Below are 27,268 nucleotides of genomic sequence, written 5' to 3' on the forward strand. Positions count from 1 at the left end.
TTTTCAAAATTTGTTTTTAAATCTTGCCTCCTTGATCCCCTTCTCTTAAAAGAAAACCCTTCTTCCATTCAACTTTAACATATGCCGTCTTGCTTTTGTTTCTCCTACCTCAGCATGAAGATTCTGATTTATATTCAAAATGCCATCTAAGGATCACCATTGATTATCTTCAATGGTGATCCTTAGATGGCATCACTATTCCAATTTTCTTTTTAATCAGTATTTAATCTTGCAGAGCATGCTGGATGAAGATTCTGATGATCTTCACTCTATGTCAGCATTGGCGTTGTACCTATGTTCCAAGTTTATGTCCATCCTTTCAAATTACCCTAGTTCCAGAGAAACGAGCCAAATGAGCCAAATCTGTGAATTTGCAGCAATAACATAAAAGTAGTTGGCTATTGATAGTTTTGAAGTTCATGGTGGATAGAATTTGAGAAGAATGTTGAGAAGATGGTCTACAGGTGACATCCTCTAGATTGTGATGGTGATTGGTGAGATTAGAACTAGAGGTTGTTAATTTAGGGTGAAATGTGAAATATTTAAAGGGAATGGGGCAATTTCCTCACTTAGATGGTTGTGCAAGTGTGGAACAATCTGCCAGCAGAAGTGGTAGATTGGGGTTCATTTATGAAAGTAAAGAGAAGTTTGGATAGATCCATGGATAAGAGACGTTATGGAAGGCTATTGTCTGGATGCAGCTAGATGTGAATTGGCAGAAAACTAGGCCAACACAGACTAGACAGGCTGAACATTCTATTTCAGTGCTGTAGTGCCCTATGACTCTAGTGGCCAGTACTCCCAGGGGCTCAAAGGGACTTGCATAACCTAGGAAAGAACATTAACTGCAGGAGGTTTGCTCTTTGAACGGTGGGACAGAGCCACAGCAAGCAGATACTCAGGGCAAGGTCGCAAATCATTGGAAAAATCGAAATTAACAGCAGGAGTAGGTCGTTCAGCTCTTCACGCCTGCACTACCATTCACTGTGATTATGGCTGACCTTTAGCTCAATGTCATATTCCATATTCTCCAATGCCCCTTATTTCTTTGAAAGGAATCTCCACAATGCCCACACTGTTGGGAAAGCAGCCTGTGCCTACTTGCTACTGTAAGCCGAAGGAAAAAAAGCTTCAAAAATTATTTTCTAAATGGGGTGCAAATTCAGAAATTAAAGGTGTAAAGGGGCTTGGGAGTCCTAGTGCAGGTGGTAAGGAAAGCAAGTGCAATGTTAATATTCATTTTGAGAGGGCCGGAATATAAAAGCAAGGATGTAATGCTAAGGTTTTGTAAGACATTGGTCAAACTGACTTTGGCTATTGTGGGCAGTTTGGGGGCCTCTTATTGAAGAAAGAATGTGCTGGCATTGGAGAGGGCCCGAAGGAAGTTCGTAAGAATGAAACAGCTTGCGTGTAAGGAGCTTTTGATGGCTCTGGGCCTGTACTCACTGGAATCTAGAAGGATGAGGGGAGATCTCATTTAAACTTCTTGAATATTGAAAGGCCTAGATAGAGTGGATGTGGAGAGGATGTTTCTAATAGTAGGGAAGTTTAGGATCAGAGGGTGCAGGTTTAGAATAGAAGCACATCCCTTTTAGAAAAGAGATGAAGAGAAATTTCTTTAGTCAGAGGGTGATAAAATGATGGAATTTCATGTCACAGGTGGCTGTTGAGGCCAAGTCATTGAGTATATGTAAAGTGGAGTTTGATCAGTTCTTGATTAGTAAGGGCTTCAGTGATTATGGGGAGAAGAAGGAAAATGGGGTTGAGAGGGATAATAAATTAGCCTTGTTGGAATGGCGGAGTAGACTCAATGGGCTGATTGGCCTAATTTTGCAGTTATGTCTTGTGGTCTTACACTGAAGTTTCCTTGATTTTGGGTGCACTCCTGAATTCAGTAGTGAGCAACAGACTAGATGCTGAAGAGAGATTGGCAGAAATCTGTCCTGGTTCTGATAGACGTTGAGAGTAACGATGACAGACCTCGACCTTTCTGTGTGTAAGACTGTTAGAGCTTGCAGCGAATAACAGTTCTCAGTGAGGCCAAGTAAAATGTGTTTTGAGTTGGGAACCCTTCAAATAACCCAGGGTAAAACCCAAAATTAGAAACAGAAGTTGCTGGAATGACTCAAGTAGACCGGACAGCATTGGTGGAGATGGAAGCCAAAATAATGTTCTGGGTCAACACACACAAAATGGTGAAGGAATACAGCAAGTCAGGCAGCATCTATGGAGGGAAAGAAACAGTTGACATTTTGGGCTGAGAGCCTTCATCAGGACTCTATTCTATTCTGTAGATGCTATCTGACTTGAGTTCCTCCAACATTTTCTATGCATTGCTCAAGTTTTCCAACATCTGCAGAGTATCTAATGTTGTAGGTCACTGTACTGATCATTTTGAATGTGTCCCCTGTGGCCAGGATCTTCGGCAATTTGAATGAGATGTCAGTAAATTGAGGATGCAGGTAGGAGGTTTGGCATTCGTGGGCTTTTAAGTGATCACAAATCTATCTCTTTTACCATAGCATTGGAGAGGAGTAGGAACAGACAAGTTAGGAAAGCGTTTAATTGGAGTAAGGGGAAATATGAGGCTATCAGGCAGGAACTTGGAAGCATAAATTGGGAACAGACGTTCTCAGGGAAATGTAAGGCAGAAATATGGCAAATGTTCAGGGTATATTTGTGTGGTATTCTGCATAGGTACATTCCAGTGAGGGAAAGGATGGTAGGGTGCAGGAACCGTGGTGTACAAAAGGCTGTTGAAAATCTAGTCAAGAAATAAAGCTTATGAAAGGTTCAAAAAAACTAGGTAATGATAAAGATCTAGAAGATTATAAGGCTAGCAGGAAGGAGCTTAAGAATTAAATTAGGAGAGTCCGAAGGGGCCATGAGAAGGTATTGGCAAGCAGGATTAAAGAAAACCCGGGGCATTCTACAAGTATTTGAAGAGCAAAAGGATAAGATGTAAGAGAATAGGACCAATCAAGCGTGACAGTGGAAAAATGTGTATGGGACTGGAGGAATTAGCAGAGGTACTTAATAAGTACTTTGTTACAGTATTCACTATTGAAAAGGATCTTGGCAATTGTATGGATAATATACAACAAACTGAAAAGCTTGAGCATATAGACATTAAGAAAGATGATGTGCTGGAACTTTTGAAAAGCATCAAGTCAGATAAGTCACCGGGACCAGACAAGATGTACCACAGGCTACTGTGGAAGGCAAGGGAGGAGATTGCTGAGCCTCTGGCAATGATCTTTGCATCATCAATGGGGATGGGAGAGGTTCCGGAGGTTTGGAGGGTTACGGATATCGTTCACTTATTCAAGAAAGGGAGTAGAGATAGCCCAGGAAATTATAGACCAATGAGACTTACTTCACTGGTTGGTAAGCTGATGGAAAAGATTCTGAGAGGCAGGATTTATGAACATTTGAAGAGGCATAATATGATTAAGAATAGTCAGTAGTATGGCTTTGTCAAGGGCAGGTCGTGCCTTACAAGCCTGATTGAATTTTTTGAGGATGTGACTAAACACATCGATGAAGGTAGAGCAGCAGATGTCGTGTATATGGATTTCAGCAAGGCATTTGATAAGGTATCCATGCAAGGCTTATTGAGAAAGTAAGGAGGCATGGGGACCTTGCTTTGTGGATTGAGAATTGGCTTGCCCATAGAAGGCAAAGAGTGGTTGTAGACGGGTCATATTCTGCGTGGAGGTCAGTGATCAGTGGTGTGCCTCAGGGATCTGTACTGGGACCCCTTCTCTTTGTGATTTTTATAAAATACCTGGATGAGGAAGTGGAGGGATGGGTTAGTAAACTTGCTGCTGATACAAAGGTTGCCGGTGTTGTGGATATTGTGGAGGGCTGTCAGAGGTTACAGCAGGACATCGACAAGATGAAAAACTGGGCTGAGTGTTCAACCCAGATAAGTGTGAGGTGGTTCATTTTGGTAGGTCAAATATGATGGCAGAATATTGTATTAAGACTCTTGGCAGTGTGGAGGATCAGCAGTTTCTTGGGGTCCAAGTACATAGGACACTCAAAGCTGCTGCGCAGGTTGAGTCTGTGGTAAGAAGGCATACGGTGTATTGGCCTTCGTATATAACCATATAACAATTACAGTACGGAAACAGGCCATCTTGGCCCTTCTAGTCCGTGCTGAACGCTTAATCTCACCTAGTCCCACCGACCTGCACTCAGCCTATAAACCCTCCATTCCTTTCCTGTCCATAATCCTATCCAATTTTACTTTAAATGACAATATCAAACCTGCCTCTACCACTTCTACTGGAAGCTCATTCCACACAGCTACCACTCTCTGAGTAAAGAAGTTCCCCCTCGTGTTACCCCTAAACTTTTGCCCCTTAACTCTCAACTCATGTCCTCTTGTTTGAACCTCCCCTACTCAATGGAAAAAGCCTATCCACGTCAACTCTATCTATCCCCCTCATAATTTTAAATACCTCTATCAAGTTCCGCCCTCAACTTTCTATGCTCCAAAGAATAGAGATCTAACTTGTTCAACCTTTCTCTGTAACTTAGGTGCTGAAACCCAGGTAATATTCTAGTAAATCTTCTCTGTACTGTCTCTATTTTGTTGACATCTTTCCTATAATTCGGTGACCAGAACTGTACACAATACTCCAAATTTGGAGTTACTAATGCCTTGTGCAATTTTAACATTACATTCCCACTCCTATACTCAGTGCTCTGATTTATAAAGGCCAGCATACCAAAAGTTTTCTTCACCACCTTATCCACATGAGATTCTACCTTCAGGGAACTATGCACCATTATCCCTAGATCACTCTGTTCTACTGCATTCTTCAATGCCCTACCATTTACCATGTATGTCATATTTTGATCATTCTTGCCAAAGTGTAGCACCTCACACTTATCAGGATTAAACTCCATCTGCCATCGCTCAGCCCACTCTTCTAACTGGCCTAAATCTCTCTGCAATCTACTTCATTATTCACAACGCTACCTATCTTAGTATCATCTGCATACTTACTAATCCAATTTACCACGCCATCATCCAGATCATTAATGTATATAACAAACAACATTGGACCCAGTACAGATCCCTGAGGCACACCACTAGTCACCGGCCTCCAACCTGACAAACAGTTATCCACCACTACTCTTTGGTATCTCCCATCTAATCACTGTTGAATCCATTTTACTACTTCAATATTAATACCTAACGATTGAACCTTCCTAACTAACCTTATGTGCAGAACCTTGTCAAAAGGCCTTACTGAAATCCATATGGACAACATCCACTGCTTTACCTTCGTCAACTTTCCTCGTAACCTCTTCAAAAAATTCAATAAGATTTGTCAAACATGACCTTCCACACACAAATCCATGTTGGCTATCCCTAATCTCTATCCAGGTAATTATATATACCATCTCAAAGAATGCTTCACATTAATTTACCCACCACTGACATCAAACTGACAGGCCTATAATTGCTAGGTTTACTCTTAGAACCCTTTTTAAACAATGGAACAACATGATTAATATGCCAATCCTCTGGCGCCATCCCAGTTTCTAATGACATTTGAAATATTTCTGTCAGAGCCGCTGCTATTTCTACACTAACTTCCCTCAAGGGCCTAGGGAATATCCTGTCAGGACCCGGAGATTTATCCACTTTTATATTCCTTAAAAGTGCCAGTACTTTCTCCTCTTTAATTGTCATAGTTTCTATAACTTCCCTACTTGTTTCTTACACAATTTAATATCCTTCTCCTTAGTGAATATCAAAGAAAAGAAATTGTTCAAAATCTCCCACATCTCTTTTCGCTCCACACATAGCTGTCCACTCTGATTCTCTAAGGGACTAATTTTATTCCTCCCTATCCTTTTGCTATTAATATAACTGTAGAAATCCTTTGGATTTATTTTCACCTTACTTTTCATCTATCATGGAATTGAGCCGAGAGCTAATGTTGCAGCTATATAGGACCCTGATCAGACGCCACTTGGAGTACTGTGCTCAGTTCTGGTTGCCTCACTGCAGAGAGGATGTGGAAGCCATAGAAAGGGTGTAGAGGAGATTTACAAGGATGTTGCCAGGATTGAGGAACATGCCTTATGAAAACAGGTTGAGTGAACTCGGGCTTTTCTTCTTGGAGCGACGGAGGATTAGAGGTGTATATGATGATAAGAGGCATTGATAGTGTGGATAGTCAGAGGCTTTTTCCCAGGTCTGAAATGGCTAACACGAGAGGACACAGTTTTAAGGTGCTTGGAAGTAGATACAGAGGAGATTTTTTTTTTAGACACAGGTAGTGGTAATTGCGTGGAATGGGCAGCCAGCGATGGTGGTGGAGGCAGATACGATAGGGTCTTTTAAGAGCCTCCTGGACATGTACATGGAGCTGAGAAAAATAGTGGGCTACGGGTAACCCTAGGTAATTTCTGAAGAAAGTACATGTTCGCCACAGCATTGTGGTCAGAAGGGCCTGTGTTATGGTGCAGATTTTCTATGTTTCTATGCTTAAGTAGGGTATAAAAATTGGGCTATATTTGGGGATTGGCAGAAGAAATTTGGGGTAATTGGAGGAGAGAATGAGGAATTTTATGGAGAAGGTCTAAGACTTTGACGAAGAGAATCTTTGCCTAACTAAGATTGGGACTGGGGAGATGTTTAAGGATCAGAGGTGATTGTAATGATGGTTGGGTGTGGAAATTGGCTGTTCTTGAAAAGGTAATTTTTAGAAGAATGAAACAGCAAATGTTAAAAAAGATTGGTTTGGGATCAGTTAGAGTTGAGAAACTAGTTAGATATTTCTTGTTGTGAAGGACGAAGTATTCTTTATCTCCCCTTTAATGTAAATATGAATATTTTAATGCAGTAGATTGAAATTTGTATTCATAGTTGATAATGAAAGTCACTTCAGATCAAGAGATGCAATGGCACTTACACTCTGATCTCTTTTTGTGGTCTCCTGCACTGAGACACCGAGGCCCAACAGGAACAGCACCTGATCTTCCATCTTAGCACATTGTTGTCTGCTAGACCTGATAATTGAATCCTCCATCTTTTAGTAAGAGACTTTTTCTCCTTATTCACGTACAAGAGCAATTTCTGCCTGCCCACCCCCCCCCCCACCTTTTCTTATCCATGTAGCCTAACCTGGCATGTTGCACTTTGCCAGAATCACGCCAGCAATACATTACACAGTCATAACAGCTTACTTGATCCCACTTACCATGTGCCTTCATTTTTTCAAATCAATTGCCTTTGTTCCACAGTGCTGCTAATTAAACTGAGTTGTTTCTTTCCTTTTTCAACTCTTATAATGGTCCATTGTCTTCTAGCTTCATCCACAGATGCTGCCTCATCTTCTTATTTTTTACCCAGACATTTTCCATTTTATGTTTTCCTATCAATTTGGCTCAGTTTTTAATGCTTTACTTAAGTCTGGCCTACTAGGCAGGTCCCACCATTTTACCTTTAATGATAAATTTCACAGACCAAGAACTAATTTTGTTGGTAACTGCAATTGCCATTAAGCCCTTTCAATTCATCCTATCACTGGCATTCCCTTTGTTCTACTCATCTCTCCAACCTTTTCTTCCACTGAAAACCAACTTGCTTCCCTACCTTTCCCAATTCTGACACAAGGTTATAGAGATACCATATTAACTCAGATGGAGTTATTTATCATGCATACATTCAATGAAATGTTAATAGCTGTTCCTTTTTGCACAGATTATGTTTAATTTGTGGAGTTTTTGAGCATGTTCTGTTTCCATTACCCATTGGTATTTTTCCTCCCAATGGATATATGTGTAATTCTATAATGGTATGGTATCAAATCTAGAGGGGTAATCAGGGGTATTCATTTACACATTTCCTTACAATGCAACCAGGTGATTACTAGTTTACAGAGCTATTGCATTCTTCCCAGGTATTTTTCCTGTAACCTACTCTCCTTGTCCTTGCATCAATTCTCCAACCCTTCACTAGATTTTATCAAGATGACAGAGACAAGTTACAATGAGCAGTTAACAAAATGCACCTTTTTTTTTGAAATCTCAGAAGAAACAGGAGCACCATGAAACCCACATGGTCACAGGGAGAACATACAAGCTACGCATAGAAACATAGAAAACCCACAGCACAATACAGGTCCTTCAGCTCACAAAGTTGTGCCGAACATGTCCCTACCTTGGGAATTACTAGGTTTACCTACAGCCCTCTATTTTTCTCAGCTCCACGTGCCTATCCAAGAGTCTCTTAAAAGACCCTATCGTATTCGCCTCCAGCACAGTTGCCGGCAGCCATTCCATGCACTCACCACTCTCTGAGTAAAAAAAAAACTTACCCCTGACATCTCCTCTGTACCTACTCCCCAGCACCTTAAACCTCTGTCCTCTTGTTGCAACCATTTCAGCTCTGGGGAAAAAGCCTCTGACTATCCACACGATCAATGCCTCTCATCATCTTATACACCTCTATCAGGTCACCTCTCATCCTCCGTCGCTCCAAGGAGAAGAGGCTGAGTTCGCTTAACCTGTTTTCATAAGGCATGCTCCCCAATCCAGACAGTTATTAAGGTTAGGACTGACCCTGGGTCGCTAGCCAAGAGGCAGCAGCTGTTAGCTGTGCCAGTGGGCTGCTGTCAGAGCTTATGGGGATAACCTGATAATGGGCGTTGAAAAATGAATTTTATGTGGGCAGCCTGTTAGTTGAAGAGTATTGGTGAGGGACCATTAATTTGCTGGTGATTTCATTGTGTTTTAAAGGATTTTTGCAACTTGTTTGGCAGAAATAGTTTCTCAGCTTGTGCGCCAGTGACTAGACAGATGATGCAATCTCCCATTGAGTAAGCATGGTATTCTTTTGAACTGATTGACTATTCAGTTACTAAATTGTCCCCATATATTCACCCAGTCTATGCAGTTGTCCATTGAGTCAATTGTTGCCCATCTCCACCCAAAGTCCAGATCAGCTAAGGTACAGCTACTGTTTAGTCAACAAGAAATGATTAATAGTAATCGTCGTTTTGAGGCAGCTTCTTAACCACAATGACAGACATAATCTCTGTTGAAGTGTGCACCAACTTGGCAGCAAACATATTGCTACTGGAGCTTAGAAGCCCCATCAACCTACTTGTTCTTTTCGAATGGAACGAGCTCTGATGATTACTTTAGTACGTGCAGGGAAGTGCCAGTGAGATCTTCAGTGAGTTTACAATTATTTGACACCTATCATGTATGACATTGAGAGCTTCAGAGAATGAGAATGTTGCTAACTGTCAGAAATGTTAAATCAAATTTACATTACTAAATAAAAATATGGTATTATTGAGACTTATTATTGTGATTCAAGTGGATTCATCTCCTCCAAAACGGGTAGGAGTTGTTTCCTCTTCCTTAGACTCAAGTCTGAAGGCCATGGAATGTAGTTCTGTCCAAATATTGCAGGGCTAGGTAACTGCATTGGATTGAATATAAAATTTGTAATTTTGGGATCTGATTGTGGGTAACAGAAGGAAGAACCTTTCATCACTCTGAAGCTGTTGTACCTTTTAATAAAATCATGGCCAAGGGGTGCTGCAGGACAGCAAACCATGCCCTCTCCTCGTCTATCACTCTCAGGCATGGTTAAGTGCATTCTTGTATGCAGATAGTGTGTCTTTGTAAAGTGAAAGACTTTTATTCCTGTTTAAATGACTGCCCACCAAGTTCCCTATCTTTAAACCCAAAATGTGCCTACATTAGCTGTGAAAGAACTCTGACAAATTATTTGCAAGCATCTGAGATTAATGCTGGCCGGTGCTTTGGTGGAATCTGCACCAGACTTCAAGGCGAGTGGTCCTGGGTTCGAATCCGGCTGGCTCCTTGCATACTTTCCACCCGTGCTGTGTTGAGCGTCAAGCTAGCCACTTGGCCTCATTTTTTTAAAAAAAGGTCAAATACTAAGGTTGCTGGTCAAAGCGCCACAAGGCGTGGAGAGGAAGAAAAAAAAAACAGATTAAGAATTCGAAAGATTCTTTAATTTTGTGTGGGAAATTACATCCACAGTCCTCAAAGGTCGCAACTGCAACTTGAAAGGTTAAAAGAATTAAATCTTTTTGGCCTTAATAGATGTAGAATGAGAGGAGACATGATAGAAGTGTTCAAAATCATTAAGAGTATAAGTAAGGTGCTACTTCAAAATAATCCGCCAGCAAGGACACGGGGACATAGGTGGAGATTTCAGAATAACATCAGGAAATATTTCTTTACACAGCAAGTTGTTGAGAAATGTAACAAATTACCTAGTTGAGTGGTTCTTTGGAGACGTTCAAATCTAAACTCAATAGTTATTTGAACGCAGTATGTGAATAAGAATTTGACAAGCTTTGCTGGGCCAAATGGCCAGTTTTTCTAATGTTCTGTGGTTGTTCGATCCAATATCATAAAATGAGTTGGGTTACTACAAAACAGAAACCAAGCATCAGTCAGTCATTATTGTTGCCAATAAGTAATGCTGTCAGTGTAGTCCATTGTAAATATTTTGAAGTTTTTCTGCAGTTATCTTTCTGCCAAGATGTTGCATTGTATTCTATAGCCGTGTGTATTTTGAAGGAGTTTTTAATATTTTATTTATTTAATATTTAATGTCATGTTGTTGGACCTGCCACATGGTTTTGTGGTTTCTTTTTTTAAATGGTGAATGAAAATGATTCCATCAACAAATAAATACGGCGCCATCTTGTCTTGGCGCTAGAAACAGGATGCTAGGTTTTATTTATTTATTTAGTGATATGGTGAAAGGTAGGCCCTTCCGGCCCCTGGAGCCACATCGCCCCAGCTACCCCTGACCCCAATGAGCAGTGAACCTACTCAGTATGTTTTTAGTCTGTGGGAGGAAACCAGAGGACCTGGAGAATGACAGCCTAGAGATTTTAACTGCAGAATTAGTTGATCTCAAAGTGATGGTGAGTATAGTTTTAATTGAATTGTCACAACTGGAGAAGTGAAAATGGAAGCAGGGCTTTTGTTACTACTGAGTAACATCTGTCCTTTCTCCTTAGTAACGTACATGGGTGGATATTCAAGAAAAGCAGGCTTGATTTGATAAGTATTCAGAATGTAGGCTGAGACATGTATAATGGCCAACGGATGGCACCTGATACCTACAGCCATCCCATCATTTGTCAGTACTTTCTGTACAAATGGTCAAACTAATGTGGCCGAGAGTATTGATAAAGATGATTATTACCTCCCAAATACTACTATCTGTTGTGTTTTAGTATGAAACCATGCTTAACATGTTCGGTTTAATATGTTTCCTATATAATTGTAAGGTATGAAAAACTTTATACACTGTGGGTCTATTTAAATTGTGCATTCTATATTATTTTGTTTCCTATTCATTGTATTCAAGTTATATTGCATATTTTGAAGCCAAGTCAGTTGTAAACCCAACTGTAAAATGCTTGGGTAACAAGGAGAGTAAGTAGCAATGTTTCCACAGCAACCACCAATGATTCAGAACTGCATTGAAAGCTTTATACCTCAGGCAAGCAACTGTCCTTCAGCTCAAAGCAGCTGCTCAGCCAGTTAGCCAATCACAGGTGCACAAGGGGGAATGACATCATATTAAAATTAACGCCATTGACATTATCAGATTTGCTTCAGCCAATCGGTTGGGATCAATAAATGACAACGTTGCCTGGAGGAGATCAGGCAGCAGTGGAGTGTTAAAGGTTTCTCTTGACAAGACCAGGGTCAGAAACTGGTGTGAGGGGGACATAGAAGGAAAGCTGCGGGGCGAGCTTGTGTGTGAGTGTGTTTTCCTGGCGTTTTTAAAAAGAAGAACTTGTTATGCAGTGGAGGTGGAAGAGGTTTAAAATGGCAAGGATGACATGCCCACCATTTACAGGTAACATTACCTTTTGCTTTCCCTCAGTATGATATCTGCTTTTGGATTGTTAAAATCACTTGGAGTGGGTTGTTATGGAAGTAGATATGCACAGGCCTCACAGTCAGCCCATCCCTAAACAGCATTAATAATGAGTTGACATATGACATGTAGAAAAACTAGTTCTTTTCACTTCTGCTTTTGGATTTAATCAGTTAGATTTTTTTTGTGTGTGTGTTACAGTTGATAAGGAATAAAATGCAGTCAAGTCTTCGAGTGAGCTGGCTTCTCATTATAACAGTGGAATCAACATTTTAAAAATTCATGCTTTGAAATCCTGCACCCTCCCTTCCCCCCACCCTCCACTCTCCCCCACAAACACGCCAGTTGTGTCTTCTGTGTACACACTGAAGTCTGATTGTGTTGGGTGTGTTTTGTGCTATTGGTGTTCTAGCATTTATGTTTTGATCATCACAGTACAATTTTGAGCAGTTAATTAAACAAATGAATAGACGACAGCATTAACAAATGCTGTTATTGCCGACAGATAGTCTTTTCATTCCGATTTACGCTTTTGTCGTTGCCATGTGGATGCATTAGACATGTATCCTCTTTAACTGTTTGAATACCTTTTTAGTGTCTGAGTGGCTGCTGTTCTCTCTGCTTCCTTTTTCTCCCCATCACTCAATTCCTTCATTAATAATCCCGCTGTGCTATTTAAATACATAGGGGAAAGGCAAATGGTTGCTGTTGTCTCGTGGAAAATGAGTTGCTGAATGACGTGATCGTTCTTTCTCGCAAGAGCTTGCCATCTGCACAGAAGAACATGAGCTGGACATCAGGTTGACAGCCCAGATGGGTGCTAAACTACAGTACAGTGTATTGTCAGCTGCAATAGGGGGATCGTTGGGTGGATTAGCATGATAGTGAAGCTTGTTCCCCTCCTCTTCCTCCAACAAATAAAAACTTCCTTTTAATGTGTAAAAGCCAGCTGCAATTGTCTATTGACATGAGGCAAGCAGAGCCACTACCCTAATCCTGCTGCAGTATCTTCCCAGTGTGGCATAGATTTGAATTCTGAAGCAGAGTGCATTGATGTTGGACGGGAGTGCATTGATGTTGACCTTAAGTGAGTGGGCAGAGGAGTTCATCAGAGGAAGCATACTTAGCAAGCTTTTAAAAAATTAAACATCCTGAGGCAACTCCAATAAAGACTCCCAAAAAAAAAGCCCTCAAAGGGGATACTTTAAGCAGATGATTTGAATGTGAGACTCTGAAACCATTTTAGCAGTTGAGTGAAAGTAGCTTGAGAACAGAATTAATGTGAAGCCAAAGCTGTGTAGGACCAGAGATGCAATGCAATAGCCAAGGGGAAATGTAATTTCTTTTCAATGCCAATCCCATATTTGTAGAATAATCTGGAACTTCATTCAAATACAGAACAAGACTGATGTCCTCTTTCTTTATTTTTTGTTGTATTCCTCTTTATTTATTTAACTAATTGAAATTCCTTTTCTGTCTTGACATGTTCCCTTCTCTGGGGTATGGTTTAGTAGGTGGAAGAGCCGTCTGGTATCTTGGCCAAGTGCCAGTGTTCACATGTGTGGAGGTGTGTCTGTGTGTGCGTGAGAGAGAGAGAAAGGAGAGGGAATGTTTCTGTATTCATGTGCGAGTGCTTGCTGGCAAGCACGTCCCTCTTACAGCCCAGGTTTTCACATGGGCACATTCTTGGCAGCCGGCAATCTCGAAAAGGAACTACAGTTGATTTTTTTTGCCCCATCTGCCCATCCGCAGATCCATATGATGAGGATATTTAAACAGATTGTCCTTGCTACAACCACAGTTGAATGTGTCTCCCATTCATAAGAATGAGTTCCATCCTTGGCTGTGGGTTTTCCCTAAGCCATTAAACGTTGGGGGCATTTTTACTTGTCACTGTTCTTATTTATGTTCCCATCACTGCCTTCTTTCTCAAACAAGAGAAAATCCTCTGATGCTGGAAATCCAAGCAACACACACAAAATGCTGGAGGAACTCAGGAGGCCAGGCAGCGTCTATGGAAAAGAGTACAGTCAACGTTTCGGACTGAGACCATTCAGCAGAACTGTAGGAAGAAAAGATGAGGAGTAGAGTTAAAAGGTAACTCTACTCATCTTTTTGTCTCCAGTCCTGCTGAAGTGTCTTGGCCCGAAACATTGACTCTACTCTTTCCCATAGGTGCTGCCTGGCCAGTTGATTTCCTCCAGCATTTTGTGTGTGTTGCCTTCTTTCTACTGTCTTCCTGTTCTTATAACACAGCACAGAAACAAGGCTTTCACACCAGTCCCATTCTGACATTTCGGTCCATAACCTCTTTTTTTTCCCATGAGGCCACTCTCAGGGTGGAGGAGCATCACCTCGTGTTCTGTCTAGGTAGCTTCCAACCTGACGGCACAAACATAGATTTCTCTTTCCATTAAATGTTTTTCCTTTCCCATTCCCTCTTCTATTCCCTACTGTGATCTATTGCTTATTCTCTTCACGTGCCTATCACCTCCCCCTGGTGCCCCTCCTTTCTGCCAAAGTCCACTCTCCTCGTCTATCATATTCCTCCTTCTCCAGCCCGTGGTCTTTCCCACCCACCTGGCTCCACCCGTCACCTTCTAGCCGGTCTTCCTTCCCCTCCCACCACCCTTTTATTCTGGTGTCTTTCCCCCTTTCCAGTCCTGAAGGAGGGTCTCAAGTTGAAGCATTGCCTGTTCATTCATTTCCATAGACGCTACCTGACCAGAGCATTTTGTGTGTTGCTCTTCATTTTCACTAAATTGTGCTGAACTAATTGGCTGGTGGCACCTAATCCCACTTAGTCCTTATCCTGCAACCTCTGCATATTCCTGCATCTTCTGAACACTTCTGTTGTGTCTGCCTTCATCCCCACCCCCTGCAGTGCATTTCAAGTGCCGACTATTCTCAGTGTGATTCTTTAAAGGTAATGCTACCCTGTGAACTTGCTCCCTCTCACCTTAAGTCCATGCCCTCTAGTATTAGACATTTTGGCTGTGGGATTATAAAAGGTGCTGGCTACCTATCTACACCTCATAATTTTTACAAGCTTCTGTTAGGTCTCACTCACCCTGTGTCTCCCAAGAAGAAACGGCACTAGTTTGTCCAACCTCTACATCCTTAGATGCAGTCTAACCAGAGTCTTTGTAAAGTATAATTCCTGATTTTTGAACGCAGTGTCTTGACTGAAAAAGGCAAGCATGCCTCCCACCCTGTATAATCAGAATGTTATCACAGGGTGGGGGGAGGGGGGGAAGACAAATATGTTAATTCAAAATGAATAATGGCTCTTTTTCCATGATTTCACCTCATTTACTGCCTTTTAAACAAGCTATCTCACTGGACCGTTTTGCTGAGCACCTACACTTTGTCCGTCAGAGAAAGCAGGATCTCCCAGTGGCCACACATTTTAATTCCACGTCCCATTCCCATTCTGATATGTCTATCCATGGCCTCCTCTACTGTCAAAATGAATCCAAACTCAGGTTGGAGGAACAACACCTTATATTCTGTCTGGGTAGCCTCCAACCTGATGGCATGAACATTGACTTCTCCAACTTCCGTTAATGCCCCTCCTCCCCTTCTTACCCCATCCCTGACATATTTAGTTGTTTGCCTGATCTCCATCTCCCTCTGGTGCTCTCCCCCCCTTCTTTCTTTCTCCTGAGGCCTCCCGTCCCATGATCCTTTCCCTTCTCCAGCTCTGTATCACTTTCACCAATCACCTTTCCAGCTCTTAGCTTCACCTCTCCCCCTCCGGTCTTCTCCTATCATTTCGCATTTCCCCCTCCCCCTCCTACTTTCAAATCTCTTACTATCTTTCCTTTCGGTTAGTCCTGACGAAGGGTCTCGGCCCGAAACGTTGACAGCGCTTCTTCCTACAGATGCTGCCTGGCCTACTGTGTTCCACCAGCATTTTGTGTGTGTGGTTTGAATTTCCAGCATCTACAGATTTCCTTGTGTTCACTGGATTATTATATTCTTTGGAGGAATCTAGAATTGGAGGCCACAGGGTCACAGGTTGGGATGACAACCTCCTCACTGGGGTGAGGAGTAATTTCATCGGTTAATTTAAAAAAAATGTCAGACTGTACTCCTGTGCCTTGTTGTTGAATTTATTTAAAACAAGGCTTTAAAACATATGGGTGAAAAGGGGGGTGGGGAAAGAGGATTGAGGATTCGTAGGCATTGGAACAGTCTGTTGCAATTGTCCAAGGTGTTGATGAGGCCACACCTGGAGAACTGTGTACAGTTCTGGTTGCCCTGTAATGGGATAGACATAATTAAACTGGAATGAATGCAAAAAATATTTACAAAAATGTTATCAGTACTTGAGGGCCTGAGTTATAGGGAGAGTATTTAGGCAGGCTAGGACTTCATTCTTTCACGTGCAGGAAACTGTGTGGTGACCTTACTGAGGTGTGTAAAATCATAAGGGTCATAAATATGGTAAATGTATGTAGTCTTTTAGGGAAAGGGAATCAGAAGTTCGAGGGCATAGGTTTAAAGTGAGAGGGTGTGAATAGTTAAGAGTTAAAAGAGAAAATTACTATTTGTAGAAGGTGGTTCATATATGGAGTGAGCCGCCAGAGAATGTGTTTGAGGTAGATACAATAAGGTCAGTTATGTGAATAGGAAAGATTTGGAGGAATATGGGCCAAATACAGGCAAATGGGACACATTCAGATGGGCATCAACTGGCATGGATGCGATGGATTGAAGGCCATTTTGTCCTCTTCCTTTTATTCTGTGACCTTATTTGCCAGGGTCTTTTTGAGTACAGGGCAGATTTCAGTAGCCTTAGTGCCAATTAATGTTGCTGCTTGTGTTCTTATGGGATTAGAGGTTCTATGTAGGACCATCTGATCAAATGTATTCAACTTCTTACTCACCAACAGCTGTAATTCAAGGGAGCAAGGTTGTCTTGATCTCAGTTTCTGCAATTTAACTGTTTCTTTTCATCTCTGCAGATGTGCTAAATAGGTCAGGGTGGGGAGGGGGTGAAATAAATATTCTAGGCATTAGGACTATTGCTAAAGATGGAAAAGAAGTATAACTGGAACTCGGTTTGTCAGGAAAGAAATGTCTCTTCCAAGAATTGCACTGGGATCGCTACTTCTAAAGATATCTGTTTACTCACTCCCATGCAATGGTGTTACAGGCATTAGAATTTACATGTGAGCAACAGGGGGATTGTTTCTTCTTGTTTGGCATCAGTGGAAGAACCTTTTGTACCTGTCAAAATGCTGCAAGTATTTATTGCGGTGAGATGCCTCCAGTATTGCTCCAGGAGAGGTATTTTCACAGCTGAGAACCTTAATCCAATTTTAGCAGATGAGTGCACATTTTGTTAATATACCACTTTGAACTCTGAACCCAAGCTGTGTGATGTGCAGTGGTCCATCTTGTAGCTGGCCCCAAGAGGGATTCATGTTGGTTTTTGCCTTTTATTCTATGATGGATATCTGCTTGCGTTTGCAACATGCTTGTCGTTTGTTATTGCTGGGTAAAAATGAGCCTAGGAAGTGTTTCCTACTGATCTTCTTCAAGAGATGAGCTGTCATTGGAGAGGGTTCAGAAGAGAATGATCCCTGGAGTCAAAGGCTTGCATATGAAGAGCGTTTGATGGCTCTGGGACTGTACGTGCATTTAGAAAAAAATGAGAGGTGATCTCTTTGAAATCTGCCAACTATTGAAAAGGTCAAGATGATATGGAGAGGATGTTTCCAATAGTAGGACAGTCTAGGATCAGAGGCCACAGCCACAGAATAGATCTCTTTAGAACAGAGATGAAGAGGAATTTATTCACCTGGAAATTCTTAAATGGGTGATTTCTTGTTTCTAAACAATAAATCATGATTCTAGATTCTCCCACAACAAGAAATATCCTCTTAATATCAAGCTTGTCAAGACTCCTCTTGGTTTCCAGACTTCAGTGGATAGCACCATCAACTAGACCAATCATTCCCATCCATTATAGGCTTTAGATTAATAAGTGAGAAGCAAGCTCCTGACGGATTGACCTGAAGTATCAGCTTTCCTTCTGCCTCCACAGATGCTGCTACGTCCTCCAAATTCCTCCAAGCAGTTTGGGATTTGTTTGTTCATTATGTGACGTAGGCAATGATGGTCTTTCCGTGACCAAGTTTGTTCTTAGCAAATTTTTCTGCGGAAGTGGTTTGCCATTGCCTTCTTACAAGATGGGTGACCCCAGCCATTACCAATACTCTTCAGGCATTGACTGCCCAACCAGGACTTGTAATATGCACCAGCTACTCATATGACCATCCACCACCTGCTCTCATGGCTTCATGTGATCCAGATCAAGTGGGGGGGGGGTGGGGGTGGTGCTAAACTGATTCTACACCTTGCCCAAGGGTGGCCTGAAGGCAGGTGCAGGAAAGGAGCACCCTATGCCTCCTTTGGTAGAGATGTATCTCCATCCCACAACCCAAGTTTGGTGTTGTAGTGTTTACAGTCACTTGTGTCTCTGTTAGATTAACAGATCTCCCCTGAACTGCTTCTGGTGCACTTAAACCATTTCTTAAGTAAGGAAACCATACTATAAACTGTACTTCAGATGCTGTCTCACCAGTACTCTACATAACTGCAGCATAATCTCATGAGATTTAGTGGTTGGGAAGATGTTAGAGTCCATTATTAAGGATGAGGTATTGAGGTACTTGGAGGTACATGACAACGTAGTCCAAAGTCAGAATGATTTTCAAAAGGGAAGATCTTGCCTGATAAATCTGCTAGAGTTATTTGAGGAAACAGCAGGCTGGGTAGACAAGTAGAGTCGGTGGATGTTGTTTAAGATTTACAGAAGGCCTTTGACAAGCGGCCGCTGATGAGGCTGCATTCTGACAGGCTGCATTATTGTCTCGTATGGGGTACGGCGCTGCCGCAGAGGGTTGTAAATTTAGTCAGCTCTATCTTGGGTACTAGCCTACAAAGTACCCAGGATATCTTCAAGGAGCGGTGTCTCAAAAAGGCAGCGTCCATTATTAAGGACCTCCAGCACCCAGGGCATGCTCTTTTCTCATTGTTATAATCAGGTAGGAGGTACAGAAGCTTGAAGAGACACTCAGCGATTCAGGAACAGTTTCTTCCCCTCTGCAATCCGATTCTTTAATGGACATTGAGTCCTTGAACACTACCTCACCTTTTTTAATATACAGTATTTCTGTATTTTGCATGATTTTTAATCTATTCAATATATGTATACTGTAATTGATTTACTTATCTGTTATTTTTTCTATATTATTTATTGCATTGAACTGCTGCTGCTAAGTTAACAAACTTCACGACACATGCCGGTGATAATAAACCTGATACTGATTCTAATTCTAACAAGATTAGAGCCGATGGCATTGCAGGAAAGGTACTAGAATGGATAGAAGATTGGGTGACTGGCAGGAGGCAAAGAGTGAGAATAAAGAGGGCTTTTTCTGGTTGGCTGCCAGTGACTGGTTGTGTTCTGCAGGTGTTGGTGTTGGGACCGCTTCTTTTCATGTTATATATCAATGGTTTGCATGCAGGAATTGATTGGTTTGTGGCCAAGTGTGTGGATGATGCAAAGATAGGTGGAGGGACAGGTAGTGTTGATGAAGCAGGGCGTCTGCAGAAGGACTTAGACGGAGAATGGGCAAAGAAGTGGCAGATGGAATAGAATGTAAGGAAGTGCATGGTCATGGACTTCGGCAGAAGGAATAAAGACATGGACAATTCCCTAAATGGGGAGAACATTTTTTTAAAAATTAGAGTTGCAAGGGAGCTCAGAGTCCTTGTGCAGGATTCCCTAAAAGTTAACCTATAGTAGTAAAGAAGGCAAATGCAATGTCAGCATTCCTTTTAAGAGGACTCGAATACAAAAGGAAGGAATTAATGCTGAGTATTTATAAGGCACTGGTCAGGCTGTACTTGAAATATTGTGAACAGTTTTGGTCCCTTACCTGAGAAAAGATTTGCTGGCATTGGAGAGGGTCTGAAGGAAATTCATGAAAATAATCACGGGAACGAAAGGGTTAGCGTATGTGGAGCATCTGGCCCTGTATTTGCTGGAGTTTAGATGAACAAGGGGGATCTAATTGAAACCTATCAAATATTGAAAGGTCTAGATAGAGTGGATGTGAAGAGAATGTTTCCCGTAGCGGAAGCCTCGCAGCCTCAGAATTGAGCAACATCCATTTAGAACAGAGATGAGGAAAAATTCCTTTAGCAAGAAGCTGGTGAATCTGTGGAATTCTGTGCCATAGACAACTGTGCAGGCCTAGTCATTCGGTATATTTAAAGTGGAGATTGGTCTAATTCGGTTCCTATGTTTTTATGATCTTAAGATCTTGTTTTCATTTCTCCTTGAAGATATTTATTTTGTCTTGTTTTCTCCTGCTATGGAATTTACAATGCCTGAATGTTCACGTGAAATACTGGCTGTTCCATATGGAACTGTCGGCATTTCCCACATAACTGGCAAGAAGTTTATGGCTCCCATATAAACATGCTGGATTTTGGAAGCATACACTTCCTGCGAGTGCATTGCCAATATCTTTCCAACAGTGCTCCAATCTTGGATTCCTTCATGAAGGGTTCAGTGTGGCACAAATACATTGATCCAGTAATTTCAGTGCAGCCTAGCAGATGCCAGAGGGGGAAGAGCCACAGGACTGCTGTAGGTCAACCTTTTGGATCACTTTCAGAAAGGACTAAAGACGCGAGTTTAGGAAAGTTGGCAGAACATTTTTACATCTTATATAAGATATTGTTACATCTTATATAGCCATAAACTTATATTGTTACTTGTGCATGGATTTTTTCCAGTTAGCATAAGATCATAGAACATTGAACAGTAGAGGCCCTTCGGCCCAGGATGTTGTGCTGACCCTTCAACCTATTCCAAGATCAATCTAACCCTTCCTTCTCATGTAGCCTTCCATTTTTCATTCATCCATGTGCCTATTTAATAATGTTTTCTATATCCCAAATGTGTCTTGGTTAGCTTGAGCTCATGATTAATTGTTAATTTACACTTAATGTTTGAAATGATTAAAATCTTACTTTTAGTGTTTCAGTAATTTTACATTTTTAAACATTTAATCTTTAATCTGCTTAACTGCATTGACAGCTGGTCCAACCCTGGGGGTGTGGCTCTCCTGGCTGACAAAGCGTTTCACTACAATCAGTTCTAAGCCAGTTTGATTCATTAATGTCCTTGCAGGGAATCCACTCAAGGTAGGAATGGGCTTTCTTAGGCAGATGACTGGCAAACGTGGGCTGTTTGTTGCTCCCAGGAAATTATGGACTGTTGTTAGTCATGTAAAGGATTGTAATTTCCAAATGGAACCTCGTTAATGAGAATGAAAAGGAGCATTTGATGGCTCCAGACCTTTACTCGCTAGAGTTTAGAAGAAAGAGGAAGGATCTCTGTGAAACCTTCCGCATATTGAAAAGCATACGTAGACTGGATGTGGAGAAGATATTTCCTATAGCAGCGGAGTCTATGACCGGGGAAACGGCCTCACTACATGAGGAAATCCCTTGAGACCAGAATTGAGGAGGGATTTCTTTAGTCAAGGTCAAAGTACATTTATTATCAAAGTATGTAGACCATATAGAACCTTGAGCATCATTTTCTTGCAGTTAGCTACAGAACAAAGAGACACAATAGAACCCACGGAAAAACCACGCACCACAAAGACCTTCAAACATTCAATGAGTGGAAAAAAAACAAATATGCAAGCATTTAAAAAGCTAACAAGTAAAAACTCAGCACCTGAACTGCAGAGGCCCTGAAAGTGAGTCCACAGCCATGGTCAGTTCAGGGCTGAGGCATGTAAAGCTTCCTGGAGCAGTGAACTGAGCACAGGTTCAGTCCTTTGTCCTCTGGCTTAATACCTTATTCTGAATCTGTGGAGGCCATCGTATTTAAACCGTGGGTTGATAGGCTCTTCATTAGTAAGGATGTCAAAGGTTACAGGGAGAAGGCAGGGCAATGAGGTTGAGAGGGAAAATGAATCGGCCATGACAGATTGGCGGAGCAGTTAATGGGCCGAATGGCATAATTCAGGTCCTGTGTCTTGCAGTTTTACGGATGGATCTGGTCACCTGGAACTTTCAGTGTTGTTTCTGCTCCACCCCTATTGCGGTGACTAACTAATGAGAGAGTGAAAAGCAGCAGTTCTGCTACCAGCTGAAAAGTAAAAGCACGTTAATCTCCCTGCTGGAGTCCACCTGGGAGCTTCTGATAAAAGGCTCGTTCAGATTTTTATGTCTTGCCACAAGGAGTACTGCATCCTTGAAGTTGGTGAATTTATTGGATATTTCCAGCGTTCCTCATTTTCCTCACAAAAAAAAAATCAGCTGCTTTTGGTGCCATGTTACAGCGCGCATGTGAGGAAGAATGTACTGGCCTTTGATTTCATCTTTCGTAAACAGATGGAATCCTGTCAGAATGATAAACCACCTCCTGAGCATCAGAGCTTTTACCTTCAGGAAGACTGCTATCTATCTTCCTTTTGGAAGAGGGAGCGTTCATCCTGACATAGTATTTTACTGCCTTGAATGCACTTATCCTGAGAGCAAGATGTAAGGTTGTTTATAACCTGAACCTTTATCAGACCAGTTGGAATGACCCATCTGGCTTCTCAGCCATGACAGTAAGCATCATTTTGTATATAAATAAGTCGGTAAATATGCTAATGAAGCATTGGGGTAAAGGACCTATTTGGTTTTTGCTGATGATGTTTGAGGAGACAAATGTTGGTCAGGACATTAGAGAAAACACTCGGTTCTTTTATGTTCACTTGAATAGGCAGATAGTAATGTATCATCCAAAAAGTGCCACGTTGCAGCAGTTCTCATTGTACTGAAGAGTCTGACAGTATAATGTGCTTGAATTGCTGGAGCACGTTAAATCTATGATCTTCTAACCCAGAAGTGAGAGTGGCACTGCTAAGCCAAGTCTGACACTTTGGTTAGATTTAGGATTAACCCTTTCTATTCCACTATTCCGATTTGCCAGCATCATCCGTTATTTTGTAGGCTTTGTGAATTACCTCTATAATGACGACAAGCAGTGAATACGGTTTCCCTCATTACTCAGAGCATTGTGCTTCAGCTGTTTTGACTTTGCTCCAGAAATAATGATCCTTTGGCAATCCAGGCAAAGAGAGAAAAAAAAACTCTTGTAAACAGCTGTGAATGTCAAAAGCAGCCACGTGCTAGTGGTCTTAAAATGTATTTAATGGATTTGTCCCTGTAATGTTTACAAATATCAAGCCTAAACAAAAGGTCCGGTCTTTGTGGATCATTGAGTAGTTCATGTTCAGGATGTTGTTGAAAATCAAAGGTTCATTTATTATCAAAGTATGTTTGCAGTATACAACTCTCAGATTCATCTTCTCCAGATAGCCACTCAACAAAGAAAACCGTAGAACCGAAGAAAAACACCAACCCCTCCCACACAAAAAAAACAAATCTTGCAAACGGCAACATGATTATCAACCCCTTCACCTTACGTGGCCTTTCATATGAACCGACTGAAGCTATAAAAAGTTTATCAAATATCTGTATTTTAATTGATAACCTTAGCTCATTCAAATGCTTTCTGCTGACCTCTTGGGTTCAGTATAGCACAGTTGAAGTCGAGTGGGAGGGTTCCACGTGGTTGCATGCACTATACGACAAAACAGCTAGAGCTCACTTTAAGAACGTGGCTCCCCTCTGTATCTTCAGTGGACACTTCACTGTAAGGGTTTGCTGAATTGTTTCTTTATATCCGTGACAAACAGACCAAGCTCCGAAACAAAGCCATCATTGTTAATCACAGCCATTCTCATTTTCAGCCGCCTTTTTTTTGCCCAACGATGTTGACATTCTACTCAGTTTAAGTACCAAACTGATCAATTCTTTGTCCTGCCCCCATCCCCTCACAGTTTATCCTTGCTGGCTGCTTCCAGAATTCCCATGTTAGTCAGACGGGTTCTGCATTCAGTCTGTGACTAGGACATCAATTTTCCATTGGAAATAAATAGAAAAAGACACCTTGTCAGATTGATGACATCAGCAGCTTGCCGGAGGCGTGCATCAGACAGTTAGACTGAGTTTATTTGGAAGAAGAAGGGTAACAGAATTAATAATGCATTGCTTTAATATGGTGAAATAAAGTGTCAGCAGCTATCATTCTTGACTGGTTTTACAAAGGGTTCTTTTAAATATCAGAATTTTATTCTGTTATGTTGACATATTTAACTACATTTTCTGTTATAAGATCTACATTTAGATTGAAAATTATTGAAAATTGGTACTCTTTGTTATTTTATTTTTGTGAATAGGCAGCAGCTTCTGGCATTTAATATAATGTAGTTGCATTATTTCAAAATACTGCTGCCCATCCTCCAACCATGTAAACCTGTGAACAAAGCTGTATTGGTCTTGACTGAACTTCCCTGCATGAGCAATGTATTGATTTTTTTAAAACATTCTTCCATTTGCACCCAAGCTTTTCCCCTCCCTATCTTTGTCAAGGTGTGAAATATGAGGAAAGGTTGTGTGAGCTAGGGCATTTCTCTTTGGAGCGATGGAGGATATGAGGTGACTCGATAGAGGTGTACAAGATGATAAGAGGCATAGACGAAGTGGACAGCCAGATACATTCCCCCCCCCTCCCCCCTGGTGGAAATGGCTAATATGAGAGGCTATAACTTGAAGGCGTTGGGCGGAAAGTATAAGGGAGGGTTGTCAGAAGCAGATTTTTCTTTACATAGGGTGGTGGGTGCATGGATCACGCTGCCAGGGGATGTGGTAGAGGCAGATATATTAGCAACATTTCAAAGACTCCTAGATAGGCACATGGATGAAAGAACACTGGATATCTATGTGGGAGGAAAGATTCAGATAGATTTTGGAGTAGGTTAAAGGTTTAGCACGACACCATGGGTCTATATGGCAGTTGGAGGTGTGTGAGGGATGGGAAGAGTGACAACAGATATGGGCGATACAAATGTAGCTGAGAGCTGTGACTACTTGAAAAGGAAGCTGTAAGTATATGTGATGGAGATTGAGAAACTGGGTGAAAGGAGTGCAGTTCTTTCAGACAATGGGGCAATGGGTTACCAAAGTGTGCATGGAGTCGATGAGTTTGTAGTGCACATGGGTCAGTGGCCTAATCCTGAAACTGAGATGGTGAAGCCTAGATGGGAAGAGTAGGAGATGGTTGTAGAGATGGTGAGTGTATTAATGGTGGACTTTGCTACTTTTATTGCCTTCATGACACTTGCAGAATCTTGGAGATTTTCAGTGACATTCAAGAAAGAAGGGAGAGGAGAAAAGAGAGACTGGTCGGTCTGACATCACTAGTCCAAAAAACTCTGGATGTGATAACAAGCCACTTAGAAAATAATAATACATTGGGAGCAGTCATTGTTCCTCTGTGAAAGGAAAATTGTATTTGACAATTCTCTCTGACCTTTTTAAGAATATAACTGGCAGGTAGATAAGGGAGAGCCAATATATGTGGTGCAAATGGATTTTGATTAGTCTTTGTATGAAAAGCCATTGTATAAATTAAGAGCTGGCTGGATGGATGATTGGTTGAAGTTTAAAGCAGAAGGAAATGATTGAGTCTCTGGATTTGTTCTGCTGATAGGGAGGCTAAGATAATACAATCCCACGCAACAAGTCAAGGCACCCTCTTCGATTCAAACAAGGTTTGCAGGAGGCTTGCAGTAACAGCCCATTTCACTAGAGGATGTGGCTCAGCCTTATCTCAGCAGGGCAAAACTGTGGAGCTTTTCTCAGCTCTCAGGCTGGGAAATCCATTCACTGGTTCCAAGCCAGAATAACCCAGTGTATTTACAGTATGTCAACAGGAGCAATCAGTAGGTAGAGAAGGGTAAATAAAGGATGTTGTTTGATTTAATTTAAATATTTTGATTGTTTGAGTACGTAGGTTTTTTCACTGTTTGAATAGCTTTTAGTTATTTTTTTGATAGGCCTTGGACTATTGGTGAATGCATTTGAATGTCAAGAGGAAGGACCTCTGCTATTCTGTGTATCCTAGGCAAATGAAACGGTAGTAGCATCAAGACAATGTCCTCACACTGCACATCCTAGAACCTGGAACCTCAGGATAAATGGCCATCCAGCTGGGTACTCGATCTCAGCCATTCTGCTCTTTCAGGTTGAGATTGATAGATACTTGGGCAGCATGGGACTTGAAGAATATGGGGATTGCGATAAGACATTCAAATCAGATGACCTGAACTTTACAAGAAATCAAGATGTGACTTGTGTAAAGCTCTCAGAGATGCCAGGAGACAGTACCAGTCCAAGACCAGCCAGCAGCTGTGACAGGGCTTACCTGCTATAACACACTACAAAACGAAATTGGGCAGTATGATTGTCCCCTTCCTGAGGGGAGTAATCTCGGGACCAACAAGGAGTGTGCAGGTTTTGCACCATGCAATGCATTAAAGGCAGCAGTAAGGCAACCCAATAGCCGGGGACGAGGGGAAGGCGGCAGCATCTTCTTCATACGCCATCTACTGCTGTGTGTACCATCTGACTGGAACAAGCTGCATGGGGCATAAAAGATTCCTGAAGAGACAATATTTACAAAGAGCCTAAAATAATTTTTCCCATTCCAAGCTGAGTGAAGCTCGCCCTACTCCTATCATTAATATTAATATACCACACCAGTGCAATCCCCTCCAAGTGAACCTGCACTCAACATAAAACATCTTTGAATACTGTCATAGACTTGACTTAAAAATTCGCCGTTTCCTGATGAGTGGCATCTTGCTGAAACAACTCTGACCCCTACCTCTATAACTCTACATTTTCACTGAATGAGCTGGTCTCTGCAGGCCTAAGCAATTGCTAGTGATCTTGAGCTCGTTGGACTGCTGGTTAATATTAATGATGGCAAATCAGCTTTATGGTCAGGGGAGTGGACAATAATGCACGTAGCAATGTATTGATCTAATTGGCATTTGCTGGTTAGAGATGTGAATTGACAGTCTAGTGCAGGGGTCAGCAACCTTTACCACTGAAAGAGCCACTTGGACCCGTTTCCCACAGAAAAGAAAACACTGGGAGCCGCAAAACCCGTTTGACATTTAAAATGAAATAACACTGCATACAACGTTTTGTTTTGCCTTTATGCTATGTATAAACAAACTATAATGTGTTGCATTTATGAAATTGATGAACTCCTGCAGAGAAAACGAAATTACATTTCTGCATGCAACAGAAACATTTTGAACTCCGAAAAAAATACGTTCGGTTAAAGGTTACTTTTAAGTAAAATACTCAACGTCTATTTGAGTCCTTCTTGTATTTATGAAAAACGCCAAA

At 41.5% G+C, this 27,268-nt stretch overlaps 1 protein-coding gene across 4 annotated transcripts in view; it reads left to right on the forward strand.

Moving 5' to 3' along the window:
* Nucleotides 1-27,268, forward strand: part of LOC132398005 (serine/threonine-protein kinase PAK 3) — a 235,378-nt gene that overhangs the window by 85,206 nt on the left and 122,904 nt on the right. Inside the window, exon 1 of one of the 4 annotated variants that reach the window (XM_059976882.1) lies at nt 11,661-11,893. The exons of 2 other annotated variants lie outside the window; for them this stretch is intronic. The gene's annotated coding sequence lies outside the window, so the exon portion shown is untranslated. Of the gene's footprint in view, nt 1-11,660; nt 11,894-27,268 lie in introns of those variants that run through there. One more of the 4 variants, XM_059976886.1, reaches the window with a different exon arrangement.

This window comes from Hypanus sabinus, chromosome 8 (assembly GCF_030144855.1).
Source record: "Hypanus sabinus isolate sHypSab1 chromosome 8, sHypSab1.hap1, whole genome shotgun sequence".
Taxonomy (NCBI): domain Eukaryota; kingdom Metazoa; phylum Chordata; class Chondrichthyes; order Myliobatiformes; family Dasyatidae; genus Hypanus; species Hypanus sabinus.